Here is a 26,159-nt window from a genome sequence, read left to right as displayed (position 1 = left end):
ACAACATGTATTAGTTCTTTGATTGTGATTATTCCATCAAGGATTGAAAGACTGGGTGCAAACCCTATTTATTCCTCTAAGATTAATTTGAGCAGTACTATTCTTAATATATTTTCCAAAGCTTTTGTTAAGACTTTTTATATGGTATTCCATAATGCTATTGGTAAAAAATCTCCTAGATTTCCATTGACCTTTTTTTGGGGTTAAGAGAGATATAGGTGTTGTTTATTTCTCCTAAAATGGATCATGAGCTTCTTGTAGCTTCTATTGTGGACCAGAGATCCTCTTGCAGAATGCCTCAATATTTATGAAAGAAGAAGGTTTGGAACCCATCAGGGCCCAGGGATTTGTTTGAATTAAGGATAAAATGAGCTTCTTTGATTTCTTTTATCGAGAAGGCCTTATTTAGGAATTTATTATCTTTGTGTGTAATTAGCTCTGGGATTGTGTTTAACATATTATTTTGGAATAATAGGTTTGAGATCTTATAATTGTTTAATTCTTTTTTGTGAAATAATTTATCAAGACTTCTAAAATTTGAGATGGATTCTCTACTTTTTTATTTGAGTTATTTTTTATTTTTGACATCCTTTTTATATTTTGATTCATTAGACCATTGTTATGGAAGAATTTTGTGCTATGGTGTCCTTCAAGCATCCATGTTTCTCTAGATTTTTGTCTCCAAATGATTTCTTCATTTGTGAAGTTAATTTCTTGTTTGGCTAGTAAGTATTTTTCACTTAAATGTTCATTTTTTATCCATTTCATTTTTTACTACTTCTTCAGTAATATTTTTTAGGTTTTCTTCTATCTCCAATTTGTATTTAAATGTGTTTTTGAAGTGATTTTCATTCCATGTTAAATTTTTTTCTTTAATTACTTTTAATTTGAATATGAATGTGAACATTTTGGATCCTTTAACCTTTTTTTCTTTCCACTAGTGCTTTATTTTTTCCATGAAGCTATTGTCTAGAAGCCACATTTTTTGAACATTTGAAAGGGTTCCTAGCTTTTTTCTATTGTTCTTTGAATTCTATGTTTACTAGGAGTTGGTTTGAACCTACCCTTGGTAGAATCATTGATTTGTTGGAGTATTTGATGGTTATTAAATCTCCTTTGAAGATGAATCTATATAGTCTTTCTACTATTTGGTTGAAATATTTCCTTGTATTGTGCTATGTATATATTCCATTTTTTGGTGGAATATCATTAAGACTATCTTTGAGGAACCATTCTTTGAGATCTTCCATTATTTCTAAAGTCATTTGAATGCCTCCACTCTTTTCTCCCAGTCTAAGTACTACATTAAAATTTCCTCCTATCAAGATTTTTTTTTTTTTGAGTGTTCATAAAACCACTCATTTCATTCCATAGAGTTTTTTTTTAAGAAGTTGTTATCGAACCATATACATTTACTATGGAAAACTCCATTTCATATTTTAAGTTTTTAATCTCCCCTCCATTTAGTTATTATTTTCTATTAATGTGTTGTAGTCTATTTTCCTAGGGTCCCATATTTTATACAATCCTCGTGAGGCCCCATTTGAATTTACCATATCTAAATTCTAGAATTCTAGGTTTTTACTAAATATTTCTAGTTCTTTGCAAAAAATGGTTTCATGGATGCAGATGATTTTTTATTCAAATAAGGTTAAGTTGTACTTTGGTAAGCACTTCTTCCTAGGGGCATATAGTCCCCTAACATTCCATATTGCCATCTCAATTATTTTGTGGGAAGACTCTTCCCCTTCCCAACTTTCAACATTTCTTGAATCTATATCTAGTTTCCTACATTCCTTATTGTTGATCTTAATTAGGCTGAGGTTTTCTTGCCTTTTTTTCTCTCCTTTTATCTTTCTTCATCTTGGGGAGTTGATTCCTTCCATTTTAGTTGGGCTATTCCTATATTATTTAAATTGTCATCTTGTCTTTGAGAAATTTCTAACATAAGATATTTTTCCATTTCTATTTCTTCTTGTTCAAGCTCTTGTATTATATAGTCACTAATGTCTTTTCTATTTGTTGAGGGATGTGTTTCTTCTTTTCTATCATCATTATTTCATCAGTAAAGGAGTCTATCACTCCAAATTCTTCTCAATGTTTTGTAGCTTCTTTGCCTATTCTTAAGTTACTGCTTTGATTTTCCTTTTTTTCATCATCTGTTCCTTCATTTCCATGCTCTTGATCCTTTTTTATCTAATTTTCTAATTCAACATCTATTTTTTATGATTTATTTCTTTATCCACCTTTGTTTCTTTGACTTGGTTTCTTTCCTCTTCTTTATACTTATAGGCTATTTTTTCTACATTCACTTGATCAAGTCTATATATAAATGTTTCAAATTCTAGAGGAATAAGGATGTTTTCTTTACCATCTAGTTATTTCTTATCATTTTCCTTTTGATAAGATCTCTCTAAGCCAAGGGGTCTTTTCCATATGCTAGAGTTCTCCAGAATTCACATGTTTCCTTTCTTTTTCTCTCTTTCTTATTGTTGTGTTTTCCCATTTCTCCAATAATTCCAGAGGGACATCAACCTAATTTTATATTTCATGAGGAGATATTTTTTTATTATAATGTACCCCTATGTTACATTTTTGTTGTTGTTTTTTCTCTTCTTTGTTACCTTTGGATCTTTCCTTTGTTTCTTTTGTATCTCTTTTACTTCTTTTCTTGTTTTCTTTTCTTTTGTCCCTCTTGTTGTAATATAAATCTTTAAGTTTGTTATTTTTCTTGATGTTATCTCTTTATTTGATTCACTATTCTCCTTCCTTTCTTCAAAATTTCTCATTTTTTTCTTTTTGCTTGACTGATTTTTCCTCATATGTGCTTTTATTTATGCTTACCTAATTTTTATGCCACTTCCTCTCTCTATGGTCATTGTGTGCTTCTTCCAATATCATGAGGTAGTCTTTAAGATCACTCTCCATTAGTAATTTTTCATGCATTAGTTTTCTGAGGTCTTGCATCCTTTCCCTTAATTCTTCTTTTGCGTTATTACAATTCGTACATGTATAGTACTTATTGAGACTATTTTCTATTTGATTAATATTTTGTAATTCTTCCTCTTCTTTATCAATCTATGGATAATTGTTTATCTTTTGTTTAGTCACTTTGTTTTCCAATGGCTCTATTTGTAAGCTATCTTCCTTGTCTTTCATATGATCCCAAATTTCTCCTTCTTGATCTAGACCTAGTAGCTTGTCTAACAATTTTTGCAGATTATTTTGTATGTGCTTGCTTATTATTTCTTATGTTATGCTTTTGCAGATTTGACTTTTTTCTTGCCTCTTTTCTTCAATTTCATTATCTCTCTAGACCATTAGCCTAGGAAAGATATGTTTCAAATTTGAGGTTATATTCATATAGATGAAGCTATCTAATTTATTTTCTTTATAATATTATGGATGAAGTATCTCTTGAATATTTTTTTCATATTTTGGATATTTCATGTTGTAGATTGATCTATCAGTTATAATTTTAATTTTTTCTATTATTTTCATTATAGGCTTCATAATAATTAGAATTTTTATTCCATTAGAGGATTTTTAACTTGCTTCCAGTGCTATAAAATTTCCTACAACTAATCCTATTTTCTAGAGAGTGTGAAAATTAATTAATTCTATAGGGATTTATTTATTTTCAAGACAAGTGAACATTTTCATGTCATTGATACTATTCTCACTAAAGTTAGGAATCCATTGAAAGAAAACTATGCTATATCCTTTATAAAAAACACAAAGATCTAGACAATAGATGTTTTAAATCTCTTTATTTTTACAATGTAAATAAATTAATTGCATTGAAAGGGAGAGGATACTTACCTATTCACTGCATAAGTTGTATATCCAACCTAAAAGGTTTATGTCCTTTCCTTTGGTCCTTTTCCATAAAATAAAGACACGAAATTTTTGACATTCACTCCATCTTCTTTTAGAGTGGTAATTGGTAATAGTTACTATATTGATAACTTTATTTGTTCTTTTAGGTTGATCTGCTATTATTTGTATGTGTATAAGTTTAGATCTTGATATTGGGTTGGGGTTGGGGATTCAAGGCTAAGAGGGAGCCTAACTAAAGGGGTGGTTCATTGTGGAAGTTTTTTTGTCTTAGGATTGTGGATAACTCTAGGGTTTACACCTAAAGGAATGTTGTTGCCCTTTGACAATTTAATAGATTTTTGATCTGAAGGGTCATTTTGGGAAGGGGAAAATTTATGTTTTATAAGGTGTTCTATTGGTTTGGATTCCTTTATTTTTTATTCTCCCTTTGAATCTCTATTTATTTTGTCAAGGAATTTTCTTTAGAAGGGCTTTCCTTCTCAAGAATTTCCTCCTTGTTACTCTGGTCCATTCTCCTATTTCTTCTACTTCCTTTTTAGTAATCTCTAGGGGAGTTACTTCTTCTGTATACATTTTAATTTGTAGTCTCAGATGATTGAAGGTGTTTATGCATAGATCTATTTTCTTCTGTGCATATTTAGTGAAAGAAAAAGAAAAAATTCTTCCTAAGCTATTGATGGTTTGGTTTTGTCCCTAGATGTGATCCTTTTGATTTGATCTAGGGCCATTTTTTGCACTTCTTTACTTATTCTCATGAGGTTAGAAAGGACATCAATTTTTTTTAACACATCTATAGATCACTTGTTACTACATATTTGTTTTTTTGTGAAAAAGTTTTTATGCTTCCAAATTTGCATTTAGGAGAGCCATTTTTAAACTCAGATTGGATTTTATTTCTCATACTATAAGTTTTATTATTCAATCCAAGCTAAATATGGTTTTTGTTTAAGGAAGCATATTATAAGTTATTTAATATTCTTATTTCATTTAAATCACAATAAAGTGGTTGTGCTTGAAATTATGCTTTATTGTTTCCAATTTACTTATGGTAGTTTTGAGTAATTCTATTTCTTTTGAACTAATACCTCCTACATTTAGACAATGGTTACTAAGTTTTTTGGGTTAACATACTAGATTAAATAATAAATATATTTATTGGTTAGAAAAGATATTTATTTAATTAGCATTTTTTTTAAATAATGATTAGAAATAATAGAAAAAAATTTATTAAATGCTTATTCTTTTGGTTGTCCCATCAACTTTAAGTTTATTTCTAGTTTATTATAATTTTTATTTCATAAAATAACTGTTAGGGATAAGAAGTAAAATAGATCATTATATGTTAGTTATCACCAAACATATGATAACATTTACATAATATTATTAATTAATTGCATTTTGATGCCTTTTATTTCAATTATCACCATAATATTATGTTGGAATTCTTTAGAATAACTGAAAGGGGGGTGAATGAGTTATCCAAGGTATGGATATAAAAATAAAACTTTTCACAATTTGGTGAACCCATATCCATAAATCATTTTCATCATGTATGCATCCATTAGATCATGCAATCATTTAAACTCTATAGGTTATTGTCAAATCAACTTTATAGAATGTAAGCATGAAACATAATAGATTCAATAACACATTTTCCAAAATGATTTTATGTGGAAATCCAATTTGGGAAAAACCACTAGTAACATGTTACTAATTCCCACTCTTCTGAAGTGATGCCCCGTGAAAGTCCAACCCTATTAAAGGTTACAATGCACACTATTACATGTGACCTGATTAGAGGATTTTAATCATCCTATTAGGGGTGAGCCTTGTTAGATGACTTTAGATCATTCACTTAGAATGTCACCTAGTTACAGGATTTACAAATGACTCTTAGGTCAACCTTAATCCAAAGGATTTACCCTATACTGATACAATGATTAGAATGTAACAATATGGCTTGATCTAATAACAACTTACAACTCTATTTATAGATTATACATCTCTATTTTAATCCTGCATTCTGCTTGACTCTCACACACTTCACCTCTGATAGCTTGTTCACCTTTGAAGCATCAATACCCTTAAGCCTCTTTTCCTTGCTTTCCAACAACAATATCTTTTCTTAGGTCACTGAATGTAGCAATATCATAGACTCCTTGTCTTCCTTAGATTCTCACACATGACAACCCTTTCTGCTAACCAAAAAATTTTATAAATAGAAAATTAGGATCCTTTGTCATTCATCATTCATCATCTATTTTAGGGCTAAATTAGATTAGGTAGAATTCAATGAATCTACACGTGTTTTCATTTTATACCCTTCTAGAAACTTCTCTATAAATCCTCTTTGAACTCGCCTCAAAATGGTTCATCTTGAATTATATGCCACCAAATCGTCAATCTTATCTTCCACATGGCTCACACAATCTAAGAAATCAAACTTGTTAGCTCAAATTCATCAAATTTATGATCTTTATCATAATGCTGACACTCGACAATTTGACTTTCTTTTGATGCTTAGCACATACTATGTTTCTCAACATCCACTATCAAAACACTCAACATGAACTAAATTTTACTGGTGCTTGGAATCAACTAAAATTTACTTGGCTTACACTATATCACTCAACATACACTCAAATTTAACTTTTTTTAGCTTCAACTATTTTTCTTTTCATCTTATACTAATTTTTCTTGGCAACTACTATCCAGATTGTTAAGCTTGGCAAACATAATTCATTTAACCCATTCTTATGAACATATTCAATGTATTCATCCATTGCAACATTAAGTAGACTATAAATGCACTATAATATCACTATCTTAACTGATCATTATAGTCCTTTTCCATATCATAACTCAACCTTTTCTCTAGGTTCTATTGTTACCTCATTTGATCAAATCCTCTTCATCAATCAAACAAATGATAGCACTAAAATCATCCAAGAAATTATCTTACTATCAAGTAATAGGTTTGACATTAGTGACAAAATAATGATTGAAACAAATATTCATACTTATATCAATATATTTTCAACAATCTTCCTCTCTAGCATTGATGACAAACCAAACTTAATCAGTACAACAAATAGAATACCAAAAATAAAATAATTCCTTGTATTGAAATCTCTCCCTCTATAAGTAACTTTCATCTTCTGAATAGGTTACAAAATTTTGTTATAATCAATAGATAGAATATCAATTCATCATTATGAGTCCCTTTGGATCACTTCTTATATCTCCCTTGACATTATCTCCCTCTGACTAGGTATTCCATGTTTCTTTTGTATCTTCTTTCCCCCTTTCTAGATTGTTGGATTGCTCCCCTTTTTTTTTTTTTTGTCTCCCTCTATTTCTTCTTTTCTTCCTTTAGGATTTCTCCCTCTTTGACAACAATGCCAAAGATTTGTCATCTTGATATAAAAATATGAATAGTTTTAGTTTCTCCCTTGGCCACATAGCTTGTGACTATTTTTTAGCTATATCTCTTTGATTACTTTAGGCAACTCCTAAAGTAAGATCCATTGCATCAATGTGTAACATATATCAATCATCTTGTTTGATGCAAGCCACTTCTCATGCTTCTTAAATAGCCTTTGATAGGGGTATCACCCCTAGTTTACCTCTTAGATAGTCATCAACATCCTTAAGTAATGCTTTTCTGAAGATATCAGTTCTATTTGCAATGTGCTTAGTTTTGGTGTGCATCATAGGATTACTTGAAATATTTATAGCAGTTATATTATTACAATAATGTATCACAAGTTGAGTGATTTGTTCCTTCATACATTTGAGTAGTTCCTTGATCTATACAATATTTTTATAATTTACTGTAGTAGCAACATATTTAGCTTCAACAATAGATTAAGATATGCAGTTATGTTCCTTCTTAGTCCATGTAAGTAACCTTTTTCCTAAGAAAAATGCTCCTCCACTATTGTTCTTTATGTCATCAATATTTGCAGCCCAATTAGCATCAATGTATGCTCTCAATTCAAATTTCTAAATTTTATTATAGTATAGACCATAGTCTTCTGTTCCTTTTAGATATCGCATTATTCTCTTAACAGCCATCAAATGATTCTCCCTAGTATTAGCAAAGAATCTTGAAACTATCACAATAGATAATACAATATTAGGTCTGCTATGTACGATATATTGTAATTTTCTAATCATAGACCTGTACAATGTTTGATTCACCTTAGCTAAATCATCATTCTTTGAAAATTTATATCCTGTCACCATAGGTGTGCTTACTAGCTTGGAATCTTCCAATCCAAAAGTTTTTAATATCACCTTTACATATTTTGACTGATTGATGTATATATCATATTTCATTTGATGTAGTTGCAAACCCACAAAGAACTTGATCTCTCCAAACATAGACATCTCAAATTCTTTTGTCATTTCATTTGTAAAAGCATCACATCAAGTATCTTGACCTTCAAATATGATATCATCAAAAAAAATTAAAGATACTAAAATACCTTTTCCTTTCTCTATCTTTAAATAAAAACTATTGTTATCATTAGTCCTCTCAAATCCAATCTTCACAAGTTAATCTAAAGTATTTCATACCATGCTCTGTGTGCTTGCTTCAAACAATATAAAGCTTTGTGTAGTCTACATGCCATGTTTTTGTTGTTAGTATCAAAAAATATTTCTAGCTATTCTATATAAAAAATTCCCTCCATTATACCATTCAAAAATGTAGGCTTAACATTTTTGGAATAATCAAAATGGAAGAATACTTCTAAGAAGGGGAAGGGGGTGAATTAGAAGTATCACACTTTAGCCTTAAAATTTTTAAGTGAAAATAAACTTTATGCATATAAACATATGAAACAACCATAAAGTAAACACATGTATCACAACACATAACATTAAATTTGGTAATCTAGAAACCTCCAAAATGAGAAGGTAAAACTAGGGTGTGGATGATACCCAAAAAAAAACTACAACAATAATATTTGACCACTTCTAATGGTCTACCTTGTATAGGAACAAAAAATGGGCTAATGTTTAACATACTATGAGAAATTCACAAATTCAATAATCATATGTTAACACCCTCTAGTCTACCATGAAAGCCAAATAAATAAAGAAAGAAAACAATGTAAAACTCCCTCTTTCACTTGTAGTCCCCTTGTGCTTCTTTCTTCTCTATGTGATGTAGCTCCAAAATTGCCTATAGTGCACACAATGTTGGAAGAAAAAGTCTATAGTGATGATGCTATGAGAATACTTGAAGTTGTGATTTTAGTGTGAGAGATGGAGTGAAAATACTAAAGAGCCAAGGACTTGAAAAGATTTAAAAATTAGGGACCAGAAATGAGAGAAAGAATGCTCATTTAATAATCAACACAAAGGATGAGAGCATTGGATTTGTCACCCTTAGATATGTGACATGGTAAGAGATTTCTTGGAGAATCCATGATGCATATGACACAAGATGCCAAGTGTAGGATTCTATGATGCTTGGAAGTAAAATAAGGCTAAATATTGTTGAGGATCTATGACCTATCATATGACACCTCAAGCCCACTTAAAGCCAAGAATCTATGACGAATGAAGCCAAATATGGATGTGTGTAAGAGAATAAGAATCTTGGATTATGACATATCTTAGGCAGGTGTCAAAGGAGAATCCACAAGGTGTCACACCCATGTGTCATGATGATGTCAATATTTTATGGAATATTTGAATTAAAAATCTTTTATTCAACAAAATAGAAATTAGTGAAAATGAAATAAATGGAGGAAAATATGACTTAGGAAATTAAGAATTTCCATGGTTTGTGAATGATAAATCAATCAATTGATAAAATTAATTAATTTATTGGGGGTGACAATTAGGAAGAATAATTAGTAAGAACTATAGGATTAAATTATGGGTTATTTAATCCTATAGAGAAAATTTGTAGATGATTGTCCAATTTGATTAAATAAGTATGATAGTATCCTTTGATGAAAATGTGATGATGATACATATTGAATAGGATGATGATAGGTAGATAAAAGCCATGATGAAATTGATTGATTGATCAAAATTAATAACATGCCAAGGACACATGACATGAATTAAAGATATGTAACATTTAACAGATGTCCTAAATGCTACAAGATCAAGATTGATTGATATGGTTGATCATTATAACACTGATGGATGTTGTAAATATTATTAAAATGGTTGATAATGCCATGATCTGACACTAAGAGGCTCAATAATGTCAAAGATCAGATGATGTTAATGATAGTTTGACCTAGCATTGAGAACCATGACAGTACTAAGGTCAGATTGACAAGATTGATAGATTGATAGGTTTTGAATGCACTGAAAGCCACAAAAATGACTAGGATTAGACAAATGAAGATTGAATTGGGGTGTTTGACATGTTTTGGGTTGATTAACATTGATTTTGGGTGATTCTAGGTTGATTTTAGGTGATTTTGAGTTAATTTGAAATTGTTTTGAGTTGATATGAAATGAGTTGAAATGGATCCAAAATGATGTTAAATTGATGTAAGAGAGGATAAAAATGATGATAGACACTATTTAGATACAATTAGGTTGGCCAAAAGAATAGAGTTAGTGGAATGAGAAAATGGGATGAATTAGTATGAAGAAGTGATGTTGATTCAGGGGCTTGAGAGTATTTTCAAGGGTTACCACTCAAGATAGTGACCAAATAACAAAAATTATAGCTCATGTTTTTCACAACAAAGATACAAATCCAATGCAACTAACAGTTCAAAAATTAGAGTTGAAACGCAAAAGTTATGGCCTCCGGAGTGCAACATAGGGGCTCTAGGAGTAGTTTTGGTCATCCTATTGCCCCAAGTGTGCCCAAAATGCACCCAATTGTGGCCAATGTGCACTTGGTAAGCTCAAGTGCACTATGATATTACCAAGTACCCCCATGGTGCACTTAGGAAGCCCAAGTGCACTTCGATAGTGTAGACTATGCCCAAGAAGGCTCCGGTGGCCAGAAACAACCTAACTAGACTCAAAATGACCTGAAATTTTGTATGGTGTCCAAAATAGTGGAAAGAGGTTAGAAAATGAGTGAAATAAGTCAAACATGGTTACGCTCAGTCAAACTTGGTCAAACAAGGGTCAAATTGAGGCTAGAGTAGGTGGAAAGCCCTAGAAGGTTGACAAATAGTGTAGGATGATGTTAGAATGTAATGCAAGATGAAGATGATTTGGTGTATTAGAATACATGATCATCATGGTGAATGAAGATATGAATGAAATAAGAACTAAGAGATGAGATGAGGACCAATTAGAATTAGGCAAAGAATTTTTCTTTCAAAGAGTGCACTATATGTCAAATGGAGCTTCATTTTAATGAAACCATAGATGCGAACCATTTTTGAGCGTCTACATTTTTCTTCTCTTTGATGTAATGTGAAATAGAGGATTGTGTCAAATAAAAATGATGAGAAGGCCATAACAGAATGCCCTAGTAGGAATGATATATATGGGTGCCCCCTCAAGAAATTGGTTGAGATATGCATATGATATTGGAGCTTTATTTTGATATTTAAAATAGAATGTAATGCATCATGGCATAAAGGGCTAGAGTAAAAAATGTAAACCTTTTGCCTAAACAAGCACAATGCAAACAAAAAATGACCTTGTCCTTCCTAAGGCACATATACATGCCCAAAACTCTCAAAGGTACATGTTAACTGATAGAAAATAAAAGATGACCATGAACCATCCTAGCCACTCTCATAGAATAGTTTATATCATCGAGTAGAATAGGAACATGATTGAAGAAAAAATAAATAAAAAATAAATAACTCACTAAATAGCATAAGCCAACAACTATTATTGTCCATTATTAATTGGGTTTTTGTTTTTGAGGTCTTCAAATAGTGTTTGATAGGTCAATCATGTGATGGTTATGATTGTTGATTTAGTTGATAGATTCAAAGTGACATGTTGAATTGATTGTTCATTCACATTTCTTAGATAGGTGTTGTTGTCACTCAAGTGTTGTGGTTTGAGTTTCAGGCTATCAAAGTGCAAGTGTTCATACAAAAGGGGTGATTATCCACATTGACTATTGACAAGGTTTATTACATATTTTTAGTGGGTTTTGTGATTTTTAGGATTTTTGGGGATATTCGATGTTTTTGGTGTGATTGGTTTCTTCAGGATGTTTTACAATTTTTAGGGTTTACTTTAGGACATTTTATGATTTTTAGTGCTTTTTTCATGATCATATTTGAATTTTTAGGAATTCTTTCTGGATCATATTTGAATTTTTAGGATTTTTTTAGGATTGTATTTGAATTTTAAGGATTTTTTTAGGATCATAAAAGCATATGCAATGTTAGCTCTAATCTATTATGCGAGTCCAATGGCTGAAAAGTGCTTAGGGCTATGCCCTTGGTTCAATTTCAAACTTATACACCATATAGGTAATATGCCCCCAGACAAGATGAAAACTATGTACAATGGCCAATGATAGAGTGTGTACAGACTGGTGATGTGTTAGGTAAGAGAACAATGCATATTAACTAGTTAGTGAGCCATGGTCAAGGAGCCAAGGATGTCTTGAAAGATGATAGATATGATCAAGGAATGATAACTGGGGAAAAAACTAGATGGAATCTTGATAGATGGAGGAGCAATAACTAATTATGCATGGCACCTATTTGCTAGGTTTTCACCATAGTTCTTTCCCAAAGCACCTATTTGGTAGGCTTTCACTTTTGGACAGAATTTTTCTCTTGACTCAAATTTTCATGCCAAGATGCCTATTTGCTAGGATTTCATTGAGGCATTCATTTCTCATGACTTTTTCTCTTTTTTCTTTTCTTTTTCAAGAATTTTTTGTTATTTTTTTGATATATATTTTTAGGACTTTTTTGCCATTTTTTGATAGTTTTTTAGGACTTTTAGATAGGATCATGAATGTTAAGAAGAAATATGTTCTTGGTGCTGCTAGCTAATAATCTTAGGACCCAGAACTAAACATAACTACATAGGATTCAATCCAAGTCTATAGCTAAGATCAAACCACTAGAAAGACCTCAAGACATACCATCACGTGCCATATGTAAGACAGTGTCTACCTCTTGTGAATCAAGGCATCTAAGGATAAATGGATCAATGGATATGTTGTGTGGGATGTCACTGATGATTTCCTGCTCAAAGGCTTATTGGATAAAGGTTGTATTTTGATTATTCAAAAAAGTAGGTAGTAGAATTGGGGGATAAATAGTTGGATATAAGGAAGGATTGAGATGATTGAGACCAACAATTTCCCACATGAATTCTGATCAAGAGAGCTGAAAAAGACTTTATGGCATGTTGAACACTGGAACACTAATATTCATGGCCTCATCTTTTTCATTTTGTATCCTTGGGAGCTGGTTAGCTTTTGATTTTTCATAGTTTAATTCTACCCTTCAGTTTCCACCAAGAGACCTATTGTTGTTATTTTTTTCTTTGCTTTCAGTTTTGTAACTAGAAGATGGAGTTGACTCCCAACAATATGCCAATGTGTTCACTTTAGGAGAAATTGCTTCTATCTGATTGTTTTTCGTAATGGCTCCATATATTTCAAAGTCTATTATAAGAGTATCATCATTGACTACAACAAAAACCCAAAAACTGAATTTCAAATGAAACCTCCTAAATTCAAAATGCAACAACATAGGCTTGAAGAATGCCCAAAAGGGTATCCAGATCAACTCTCAAAAAGATCGGATCATAAAGAAAAGTGCCCGCTGATGGCACGCGCATTTTTTTCACAAAAACCGTGAGACACTTTTTACTAAGGGAGGGCGACACTTCTCCCTTACTGCATGCGACACTTCTCAAGAAGGCGTGCAATACTGGGAAAGTATTGTGCAACATTTCTCATAAAGCCATGTGACACTCTTCCAGTGTCATACAAAATTTCTCCAGTAATGCGTGCGACACTTTATAGTATCATACGACATTCTTTCTATGGGTGTGCGATACTTTATCAGTGTCGCACAATGTTGAACAAATGTCACCCATAGAAAGTAAAAACACTTCTAGAACTCAAAAAGGGGGAAAAATTGACAAAAGAACCTCCACACTGGGGACTACCGGATCCCCAAAGGCTCAAGGAATGAACACTCGAGTGCAAGAACAACACAGAAAGAAGAAAATCAAACCATCTAAACTACAGCAGCAAAGAACACACTGAAAATAAACATCGCAGAGAACAAAAGCAACATCGCAATGTACAAAAATACATCTCAGGAACAAAACAACCAAACTAAGTACGCGGTTCCTCCCAACCATCAATAGCATCATAAGACCATCATGGATCCTAGCCATCCCCCGCATGTAACATCCCAAGCCACCGACCAAATCGTCGGTACTGTTGTAATAGGGACATCACTACTAAAACATGCCACACTAAAAGCATAAGGAAATCTAACATGCTAGTGATAACGCATAAGATAATCCTATAGTAGATAACATCACCTATCACATGCTAAACAGTAGTAAGCAACAAATATACTACTAAATCAAATAACATCATCTAATCATATGCTAAACATCATGATAAGGGAATGCGTCAAGTAAACTAACATCATCTAAACATGATATCCAAGCATCCCAATGAAAGCATAAATAACAAGAAAGCATACTCTGAAACCCGAAGTACCAAGTGAAAACATCCAGCAATGGTCGCAATAAGATAAGAGATCATCTCTATACACTGATCCCTAGCAGTGGTGTAGGTAGCTACACCTCCCAACCACGTGGCACCCATACGTCCACACCTGTCGTGCTGATGGAGATAATGATCCAACCACAAGCACACATAAAGCACAACATCCAAGGCTAACACTCACGCTAGACAATATGATGGCTGAACCAAGAACCTAAGACAATGCAAGGAGTACAGGTCCTGGTCAAACACTCAATAGGCTACTAAGTAGGGGCTAACATCCTGGAGAGTCTCTTGGCATCAAAAAGCCCAAGCTCGGATCTATGTAGCTCAACTCCCTCAATGGAAGACCAATAAACTGTGTAGCTCAACTCCCTCAACGAAAGGCCAATACACAAAAGTACCATTTTATTATCTTAAGTTTTATTAACAATCACACATTTTAGTTAGTTATCACTTGCTTAAAACTTCCTCTACCAACCCATGACGCCATGATTGTTGGGCTGCGAGATAGAAGCCCCCTCCAGATGCTACCCTACCCTACCCATGCTCATCCTACAACAAGTGCCTGTGGGCATGCATACTCCTATCCCAACCCCAATGATCATAACTTCAGGCAAATCCACGGAAGATCGGGCCTCGCAAGTCACCCAAAAAATGTACGCGCACGTACTCGTGTGTGGTGCACCACCATCATGAAGATCATAACACAAGGATAGGAATGAGAACAGAATGCAAAGAAAACACCCAACTGAAAGCAACAATGGGAAGGACGGATTCTACACGAATCCCAAAGCTGATAAAATCATGCATCATGAAATCACTCAACTGGCCTCAATCCGAGAGTATGGATCCTACATGAATCCCAATGATGTAACAAGACCAAACATCATGAACTCACTCAACTGGCCCCAATCCGAGAGTATGGATTCTACATGAATCCTAGCGTTCACGAAACAAAAGCAAAGGTCCAAAAGAAACCATAACAGGTGTAAAATCACTCAACCGAACACAACATCGAGAGTACGGATGCAACATGCATCCCAATGCAACATAGAAGTGCAAAAGTGGTCTGACTGATATCCAAAAGGATCATCAAGGTCCACGACCCATATTGTGCCAAGAAAACCTGAGAAAATAGGGTGGCACATAAAATGAGGTAAAAATCCCAAATTTTTGAAAAACTTCAAAATTAAAACCCATTTGGCCTTTGGGTTCAAAAACCCCAAAAATCCAAAAAATAAATGAAATTGGACACCGTATGCAAAAACGGCCAGCATAATGGCGTAAAATCTCAAACCCTCATCCCAAAAAAAGGGAAATGTTCATACCCGCCCAATCGGGTAGAACTAGCATACAGAAACGGAGGGGAACACTAGTTCTCGGCCTCCAAACAAACAACTACAAAAAATAGAAGTTGAAATAGAGCAGAAACAATAAAATAGGAAAGCCCTACCTCACAGCCAAAAGGGAAAAATGGAAATCTGAACCATAAAATAAATATCCCGCAGAAGTAGCTGAAAATCATGGCAATCCAAGGTTTCCCCGAGTTGGATCCAACGAGCCCAACCTCGCGATGATCCCACGCCCATAGCTCCCACAATGAACAAAACAATAAATCCTCATGAAGAGGATTTTGGTTTTTACTCTCCAACTTTCCAATTTGAAAGTGAGAAGTGAGGAATTAAATTCCTCTTTGGATATTTATTCACTTTTTGGGTGAATAATCGATTAGGGAATTTAACCAGCCAATCCAGTTAAACCCCAAATCGACCCAAACGAAAATAGGCTATTCCTATAAATAGGAATTCATCTATGGAAAAGCTGCCAAAAATTAAAATAAATCAATTAAAAAGCCCAAAAACCCAAAAACACATAAATCTCTTTAACAACTTTCACGACAATGCGAACCTCTAAATGCATAGACACGCTTACTGGTCTAATCACATAATGCAAATGAGTTTGGATTTAATAATCACCGAAAGGTTTAAATTAAAAATTTAATTAAGGATACGTCGACCATACAAGGATGACATTGGTAAAATATGAACGGCTGAATCACTAACTCCATGTGCCACTGCCAGGGATATAATCCTGCACACTAAACAACACGATCAAGTGCAATTGCATATAATAATATAGCCAAAGAAATAAATGCATTAAATCACCTAATTCAACCATTTATTTAATTATATTAAAATAATCTATTTACATCACTCACGTTCGCATAAAGCATAACAACACAGTAATGAAGTAAATAACCATAGCATTAAATCCATCACATAACATTAAATCCATCACATAACATAATAAGAGATTTTTCCAAATACCAGATAACCAGATAATATCATAAAACACACTGTCATCTCAAAATGGCATCATCATGCAATATGATTAACTGAACAACATAGTAGTCTAATATCTATGATACTAGAATCAAAGAGTAACATCTGACCCTCAGGTCCTCTCAAATGTAAACATAACATGAGTAACAAATATATCTCTAATCAGAAATATAACAAGGTAAATGCCTAGAGCACATAACCAAATAAATCAACATGGACAATCCATTTCTAATCATTAATGCATTTAATAAAGATTGATTACTCTGCATTAAAAAGGCATTTAAAACATATAAGAAAACATAGTTAAACATGACTAACCACTGCTACGGGAACCTAGTCTAGTGTAGCATGGTAAAAGAACATAGTGTAATCTCTGCACACATCTTCAAGGTAATCACAGAAAAACCTCATGATACCACATCGATCCTGGTAACCACTGGAACAAACCTCAGTGAACCAAAAATCACATCATAATCTCATAGATCAGTCAAAAGCATAAATAAAGAAACTAATACAAAAACATAAATCCAAACACCTCAACGGTGTAGACCACTCAGGGTAACAATTATGATCCCATGACAACAAAAGATTAGCAAGGTTGCATCCATTAGGATGACTTACAAAATTCAAATGGGAGAGGCACTACAGAGTGATCCACATCTTCCTTAGAATAACCCAAACATTTGGCAACCTTAAGAGTATAGATGTTTAGTCCTACTCCTCCATCTATTAAGATGCATCTAACTTTGGCATTATAGATGAAGACTTCAAGATAAAGGGGATCATTTTTATTGGGTCTATCCTTTGGAATATCTTGAGGGGAAAAGGTGATATGCTATGAGGTGGATAGGTTCCCAATAATGACCTAGAAATGGGCAACATCCATGTTATCCGGGACTACTCACTCTTTAAGGGCTTGATCCAAGATTTGATGATGTTGGGGAGATTTATGTAGTAGGTCCAAGATGGATTTTTTGCAAGGGTATTGCTAAGTTGTTCAATAAGGCTATAATCAAAGGAGGTAGGAGCAATAGGTCTACTAGGGGGTGTAGGTCTAGTATAAATAGTAGGTCAAGATGGGGCTCTGGGTAGGGTGATCTTGGTACAACATGTATTCACAACATAGCAAGGGTCTTCAACATTTAACATGAATTTGGATATATAGGAATCTAACTCATTAAAGAAATTAATGGTGTAGTCATATCTAGTGTGCATGAAATTCACATTATCTTGTGAGTTTGAGTTTGATCTGGGGAGTTTCTCTTTTTCATGATTACCCAAAGGGTCTTTGAATATAGTATGGTCAAATTTAGATGCCAATAGTGATAGATCAACTATGATCACACTATCATCAATAAGGTCCTATATTCCATGCTTTAGTTGGAAACATGATGAGGTCTTATGTCTTTTGGTGTGGTGGCAATCACAGAATTTTTGTCATCCCACCAATGTACTTTAGTTAATGGTTTGTCTTTGATCAGGGGTAACTAAAGGAAGTTGTTACTGAGTAACTGTTGTACTGTAGCCTCAAGAGTTATCCCCAATGGTGTGAATTTCCTATCCTTGGTTTGAGGATGTCTTCAGGGTTTGTCCTGTGTGGAAGTCTCAGTCTTTTTTTGTGGGGCTAATGTTTGATTGGGAGTTTATGAATTCGTAGGGTTTGCACCTTTCAAAGTCAATTGATGTTGTGTTGTGCTTATCATGCATGCATCAATGATGCCATCATTAGTCACATTCTTGTTTTTGGAGAAATGTTTTTCCTTGTCAATAGATGAATTGGTGTTTGTGTTTTCCTTGTTCATCTTAAGGATTCCCTTATAGATAAGAGTATCTTCAATACTAGCCCCTTTTTTCATCAGTTTAGAGATGGTGCTTGGAATTTTGATTTTGAGTTCATACATTAAGTCTAGGACTAAGTTTTCAATGCACAAGTTAACTTTTTGTTCTTCAGGACTATCTAGTGAGCATTGACTAACTAAGCTTCTCCAGAAAAGTAAGAATGTGATGAATGGTTCTCCCATCTTTTGTTTAGTTGAACACAAATTGAAAAGCATCACCTCATTTGCAATATTAAAGGCAAAGTGGGAGATGAACTTGTCTAGTAGCTTTGACCAAGATTTGATAGTACTAGGAAGTTTGGAGTACCATTGAAGTGCTGATCCACCTGGAGAATGAGGAAATAGTCTCATGAGATAAGTGGGCTCATCATTGAGTTCAGTACAAGAGGCACATAATTCTTAGATGTGATCAATAGGGTTGCCTTTTCCTTAGTATTTTTCAAACCTTGGAGCCTCAAAGTGTTTTAGGAATGGAGGCATATACAAACTTTTGTCAAATGGATTAGGACATAAGTCCCTTTCTTTATACAGAGCCTATTTCTTTTGGACTCCCAATGCCTTGACTTGTTTGGAAAGTTGTTTGAATTGTTGCAATAGTTCTTCATTAGGGTTTTGCATGATAGTTTTTCTACAGCCTATTTCTTTTGGACTCCCAATGCCTCGACTTGTTTGGAAAGTTGTTTAAATTGTTGTAATAGCTCTTCATTATGGTTTTGCATGATAATTTTCCCTTCAAATATTTTGTGCATATGAGTATACTATTTGCAATGGAAGGAGCTATGTCTAATCAGTTCTGACATTTATGTGTCTAATGAGTCTAGTGAAGTGTCACTAGGTGGTGGAGGTATGTTAGTAGCTCAAAGATAGAAAGGTCCCTATTCTGACACATGTTGGGGTACTTTTTATGGCATTTGATGTGGCACTTGTTGTGGTATCTACTGTGATTGGTGTACCATGTGTTGTTGAGGTAGTTTTTGCACCATTTGTTGTAGTTGTTGTTAAGATACCTTTGTTGGTTGCATATGAGACCATGTATGTGACTGTTGTTGTAGAGGTATATGTTGAGGTTGTTGTAGCACATGTTGTTGTTGTAAAAAATGTTTTTTGTATGCAATTTGTTGCGCAAGGCATCATTGGTATTTCAATTTTTGTTTGAGTTGCTCTTGTTGTTTAGAATATAAGGCTTGTTGTTGTTGGAATTTTTGTTGATACACTACATGGAAGTCAAGTGGATTAATGTTGAACTATGTATTGGGGATGTTGGATGTTTGCACCACTTGAGGTTGTTGTTGTTGTGGTTGATATTGTTGTTGATAAGTGGAATGTGTGTTAAGTGGATGCAGAATTGGTTGTGGGTTCAAAGTGTTAGGTCCTTGTACCACTTAGGTTGTTGTTGTTGTGGGAGTTGACTAAGTCCTTGCAAATTTTCCACCATGTTGGTATTGTTTCTTTGGCACCTTTTTTTGTTAGAGGTTTCTCCTTGGGACATCATGTTGATTTGACGATGAGGTGCATTCCTTTTGGGAATAGGTGTAATGTCAATAATACTTTTACTTTATGCATCAATAAAGATTTTTATAGCTGATGTTTCACATGGTGTGCTCTTGGGTGGCTCCATAATATTAGACATCATGAAACTTGTTAGAAGCAAAGGTGCACTTTGTGGATTTTCCTCCAAAGGAGGTATTTTTGGCATCCCTAGAGCACAACTCCCTTTAGGTATGTCTTGTTATTGCACCATGTGTTTAAGATCAAGTCTTAATGTCCTCTTGGGATACTTTGTAAGAGTCTTGTTTCCCTTCATTAGTTGTGGTTCATCAAACAAGGGATTAATGTTGATGTGTTTAAATGTACTTTAGAGGATTTCAATGGTTGATTCTTGATGGGACCTTATAGGCACCATTATTGTGTTTGAAAACTCCAAATGTTGTTTTACCTTATCTAAGTCCAAATTGATCATGGGTTGTATTTTTTCAATTGTTGTGTTGGTTTGGTGTTTGGACGTAGGTCCCTCCATGTTTGGGTTAAACTTGACAATTTATTGGTTTGCCAAAAGTTTGAAGTTCTTGTGGAAATTTTTACCTTGATATGTCCTAGCCATATCTTCATTAGTGATGCCATAGTCAATGTTAGAGTCATCACTTAGGTGCACAAAACATTGTTGTGTGTTCGATGTATTATAGTTAAAGGTACTTGCATTGGGTTTGCTGAATTCAAAGCAGTGTGTTTGTTCATCCTTGGGTGTGATTGGTACACTCCCACCTCCAGGTGGTATCAAGAAAAATATAGGTTCAAAGTCAGGATTCCATTGAACCATCCCATGTGTAGGGGAAGAATTTGAAGGAAACCTCATGGTAGGTGCATTATTTAGGGTTTGTTGCATCATCTCTTGGTTATGGTGATCTTGTGAATACATGTTTAAGGGTTATATAAGTAAAGGTTGTGATGCCTCATTTTGGTCTTCATCGAAGGTTTTTTGGGTTTTCTTACTCTTCTTTTTCCTTGGACTAGGTTTTGGTTGTGTTGGTGCCTCAAAAAAAAGGGGTTGATAAAGTTCTTTAGGCCTCTGAGATGATTGTGTCCTAGTAAGTGTTGGCATGATACCTAAGGATGCAGATGAAGTGGAGGAAAGCATAAATGATACATAAACTACCAATTGCACATAGCTAGTAGAAAATGTGCCCTTGGTGCACTTGGGGCCCTCAAGGTAAGCAGTTGGTAAGTAGGAGGTATGCAGTAGGTAAATAGAGGTGTTAGGGTGCTTGAAATGCAAAATGTGAATGTTTTAAGTGATTTAAAGTGTTTTGCAAGGTTTTGGGATGCAATGAAGCCTATGGAAGTGTAGATTAGGGTTTTGGAACCTAGAATGAAGTCCCTAATTACCAAGTGTTCTCTAAAACTACCAAGTGCACTTTGAAACTACCAACTATGCACCTAAAGTGTGGAGTTGGTAAAACAAGTCAAAACTTCATAATGAGGATGTGGGTATGCAAGATATGACTATTTCTTTTGGATTTTTAGGTGTTTAAGGATGTTAAAAAAACTAGAAAAATGCCAAATGAAGTGAGCTTTTGATATGCAAGATGAAAATGTCCTAGGGAAATTATGCAAATGCAAATGCAAAGTGGCATTTTGGAGATTGACTAAAGGAGATGAAAATGACCCTATAGTATGAAAAATGAAGGTTAGGGTTGGATTTTGGACTTGGTAATAATGCTAGGAGTTGATTTATGCAAGGTGATCTATGCAAGTGATGGTTTTCTAGGGTTGATAATGATGTTTGGGATATGAAAAATGAGGATAAGTGATCAAGAAGACAATTTAATTAATAGGCAATTTGATAGGGTTTGATAGTGGAAATGATGCTAAGGTTTTTGGAAAATGAAAGATGAAGGGGTTGTACCACTAAGGTAAGTCAAAATGACATTTAGGAATATGAAAATGTAATGGAAAGGGTGTGTGCAAAGGTTTTGAACTTAGCTGAAATATTTAGAAAGTATTTTGTCTAGGAGTTTAACCTAATGATAATGGACTTTGGATCTTGACCAAAAAATGATAAAAGAAAAAAGGGTTCAAATTGATAAAGATGAAAAGTTCAAATCTATCAAGACATAGATAGAGTTTAACTAAAGAAAATGATAAGAAAAGATAAAAATACTAGTCAAGATCCATCATCCATGAACATTAGGAGATACTCTAAGACTCGTACTTTGTTCAAATTTTTTACTAAATTCAGAGGTTTTGGAGTTCAAAATGATGTTTAGGGGTCTCAAAATGGTGGTTATGATGATTGGATATGTAATATGGACATTTCCTAAGATTAAAATTAAATTTTGAGTGAAAGATGCGGTTTTGGGTCAAATGTAGAATGGGAAGGTACAAAGGCTCCTAGATGTAGTTTTGGGGTTCTCACATGCAGTTTCAGGGCCTAAAATGGTCATACAAGTTCCCAACTATGCCATGATAGGACCAAGTGTTCTCTAATAGTACCAACTATGCCTATGGTGTAGTTGGGGCTAGTTTGGCCACAGTTGGTAGTTTCATGGTGCAGTTGGGAAGCTAGGTTGAATATGTGCTAAATCTGAGAGAGGTGGTTGCCAAATTGCTATGTCAGGAAGCTAGGATGCAAGGGTTGATATTAGGATGGGTTAGGAGATGAAGAATGTGGATTAAAATGTAAGGGATGGTGTCCTAAGTGATGAAAATGATGGCTAGGATATACAAGATGCAAATCAGGGAATGTGGAGATAGGGGGGCCTAACCAGGTACCTAAGGACATTGTTGAAGCCCCAAAATGTTGTCTAGAAGCCTAAACTAGATTCTTAGACTACTAAGTGCACCCAAACAGTACCAATTGTGCCTATACTATAGTTGGGGCTAATTTGAGCATAGTTGGTAGTTTATAAGTGTAGTTGGGAAGCTAGGCTGAAACTAAGGCAATTTCAGGCATGCAAAGATGCAAGATTGGAGATGCAAAGTTAGGGTATGCAAAGATGCAAGATGGGAGATGCAAAGTTTAGATTTTAAGGTTGAAATGAAAAAACTAAGGGAGGAAAACTAAATCCTAATGAATGCAATATGAAAGATGAGGAATACTAAGTGAGGACTAAAAGATGCAAAATGAATCCTTAATGATGTAAGTATGAGGCCTAAACTATGGTGAATGCAAGTAGCTCTGCAAGGATGAAACCTATGTTATGCCAAGCACATTTAGGAGCAAATTTTGCCATGTTTTCCAAGTCTTGAATGTATTCGACCAAAACTTGTAAAGTTTCTACAAAGGTTGTAATGTTTTGACAATGTGTAATGTTTTGACAAGGTTCAAGGTGTAAATTTGAGAGTTGGTTTTTATCTTGATTAGTGTTTTACACACATGCAACACACATTAAGACAAGAATAGTTGTTGTTAAAATTGAACAAGCACACCATAGCCTAGGCTTTAGGACTATATCCACTAAATTCCTAATTGAATTGATGTTCAGCCATACTTATCTAGAGCAAACAACCTAGGATCTTGGCACCATAGGCTCCCCCTTATAGCACGCTCACTTTTGGGGGCTACCAAGATCTGCTTCCCAAGGGGCATGACTTCCCAAGTGATTGATGCCTGTACTAAGGATTGTGAGAATGTAGGATGTCTTCATGGTCATGGGTGACCCCTTGAGCTAGTGGATAGAAAGGATTTTGGCCATTAAAACATGGTTTTTAGTAAGGGCATTCCATTTAGCAAGTGAATGATAAACTTCCACAGAAGGTTTCCAAGCCTTGAGAACCAGGGTTTGATGCACCACAAGGGTACTCGAGGAGAGCTATCACTCAAAAATACTACCAGCATGACTTTCACAATAATAAAGTTTCATATAGTGGCTAGAATGTTGACCTGACTTTTGGCCAGTTATTGCTCTGAAGTTATCCCCCAACATACTCAATATCGAGTATCTTGGTCCAAGGCAGGCTTCATGTAGATGTTACACAACTTTCTCTTATAGCCAAGATCCATGAATGGTTAGGGGAGAGGATATTTCCATGCAACTCCTAGGGATTTAAACACCATAGAAACACCAAGTAGAAAAGAAAAAGTTTATTTTAAGCACCAAACCAAGTGTTATCTAATCTAGGAAATCCGCACACATGGTTTTGATAGACACACAACATCTTTGACAATGTCTTGCAAATAAGCATTAGTAGTTTGTTATGATTATGTTTTCCTCCAACAATTTTCACATGCTTCAAACAAACCATTAGTAACACAAAATCATCTAACCTATGTTCTAGAAGAAAATGGAAACCTTAGATGCAGATTTTGATTGAAACAGGTGCTCTTTGTGAACCAAGTGTGCTCTGACAGAGTAGGCTAGACCCTAGAAGGCCCCCAAGTGCACTTAGATAGTACTAACTACACCCATGGTGCACTTGGGGATTAGAATGGCATAGTTGGTAGTTTCTAGGCATATTTGGGAGGTTAGTAGCAAGTTATGGGGAAATGGTGCCTAATAAAGACCCAAAAACTAAAAATTTTGACACCTATACTACCAAGTGTTCCTAGATAGTGAAAACTACACATGGTGTAGTTGGGGCTCAAATGGGTGTATTTTGTAGTTTTTTAGGGCAGTTGGTTAGTTGGGAACAACAAATAGGGGTTTTCGTGTCTCCTAGGCCCTTAAAACTACTCCTAGGGGTCCTAAGTGTGCCCTGATAGAGTAGAGTGGACCCTAGGGCAGAAAGCTAACAAAATACATAGAATGAATGCATATAATTGTATTAATGGACCCCCTAACTAATCTAGTTCTGATAAGGAAGTGCAGGTAGTCATTATACCCTTCCAAGTGAGCTCTTTCCTTCCAGCTACAAGCACAAAACAAGAAAACCCAATTTACATAAGCATGTTCACATTAGGTTCACCAATTGTAGGAATAGAAAATGGGCTAATGTCTAACACACTATGAGAAAAAAACAAAATCAATAATCATAAATTAACACCCTCTAGTCTACCATGAAAGCCAAATGAATAAAGAAAGAAAACAATGTAAAACTCCCTATGTCACTTGTAGCTCATATGTCCTTCTTTCCTCTCTATGTGATCTAGCTCCAAAATTTCCTATAGTGCACACAATGTTGGAAGAAAAAGTCTATAGTGATGATGCTATGACAATACTTGAAGTTCTGATTTTAGTGTGAGAGATGGAGTGAAAAAACTAAAGAGTCGAGGATTTGAAAAGTTTTAAGAATTAGGGACTGGAAATGAGAGAAAGAATGCTCATTTTATAATCAACACAGAGGATGAGAGAAGTGGATTTTTCACCCTTAGATATGTGACATGGTAAGAGATTCCTTGGATAATACATTATGCATATGACACAAGATGCCAAGTGTAGGATTCTATGATGCTTGGAAGTCAAACAAGGCTAAATATGGTTGAGAATCTATGACATGTCATATCACACCTCAAGCCCACTTAAAGCCAAGAATCTATGATAAATGAAGCCAAATATGAATGTGTGTAAGAGAATAAGAATCTTGGATTATGACATATCTTAGCCCAAGTGTCAAAGGAGAATCCACAAGGTGTCACACCAATTTGTAATAACGATGTCAATATTTTATGGAATATTTGAATAACAAATCCTTTATTCCACAAAACAGAAATTAGTGAAAATGAAATAAATGAGTGAAAATATGACTTAGGAAATTAAGAATTTCCATGGTTTGTGAATGATAAATCAATCAATTAATAAAATTAATTAATTGATTGGGGATGACAATTCAAAAGAATAATTAGTAAGAATGATAGGATTAAATTATGGGTTATTTAATCCTATAGAGAAAATTAGTAGATGATTGGTGAGTTTGATTAAAGAAGTGTGATAGCATCCTTTGATGAAAATGTGATGATGATATGGATTGAATAGGATGATTCTAGGTAGATCAAAGCCATGGTCAAATTGATTGATTGATCGAAATTGA

This window comes from Cupressus sempervirens, chromosome 8 (genome assembly GCF_028749045.1).
Source record: "Cupressus sempervirens isolate cs-2001-9-10 chromosome 8, ASM2874904v1, whole genome shotgun sequence".
Lineage (NCBI taxonomy): Eukaryota > Viridiplantae > Streptophyta > Pinopsida > Cupressales > Cupressaceae > Cupressus > Cupressus sempervirens.
The sequence above is the reverse complement of the archived record's forward strand: the minus strand, read 5'-3'. Positions refer to the sequence as shown.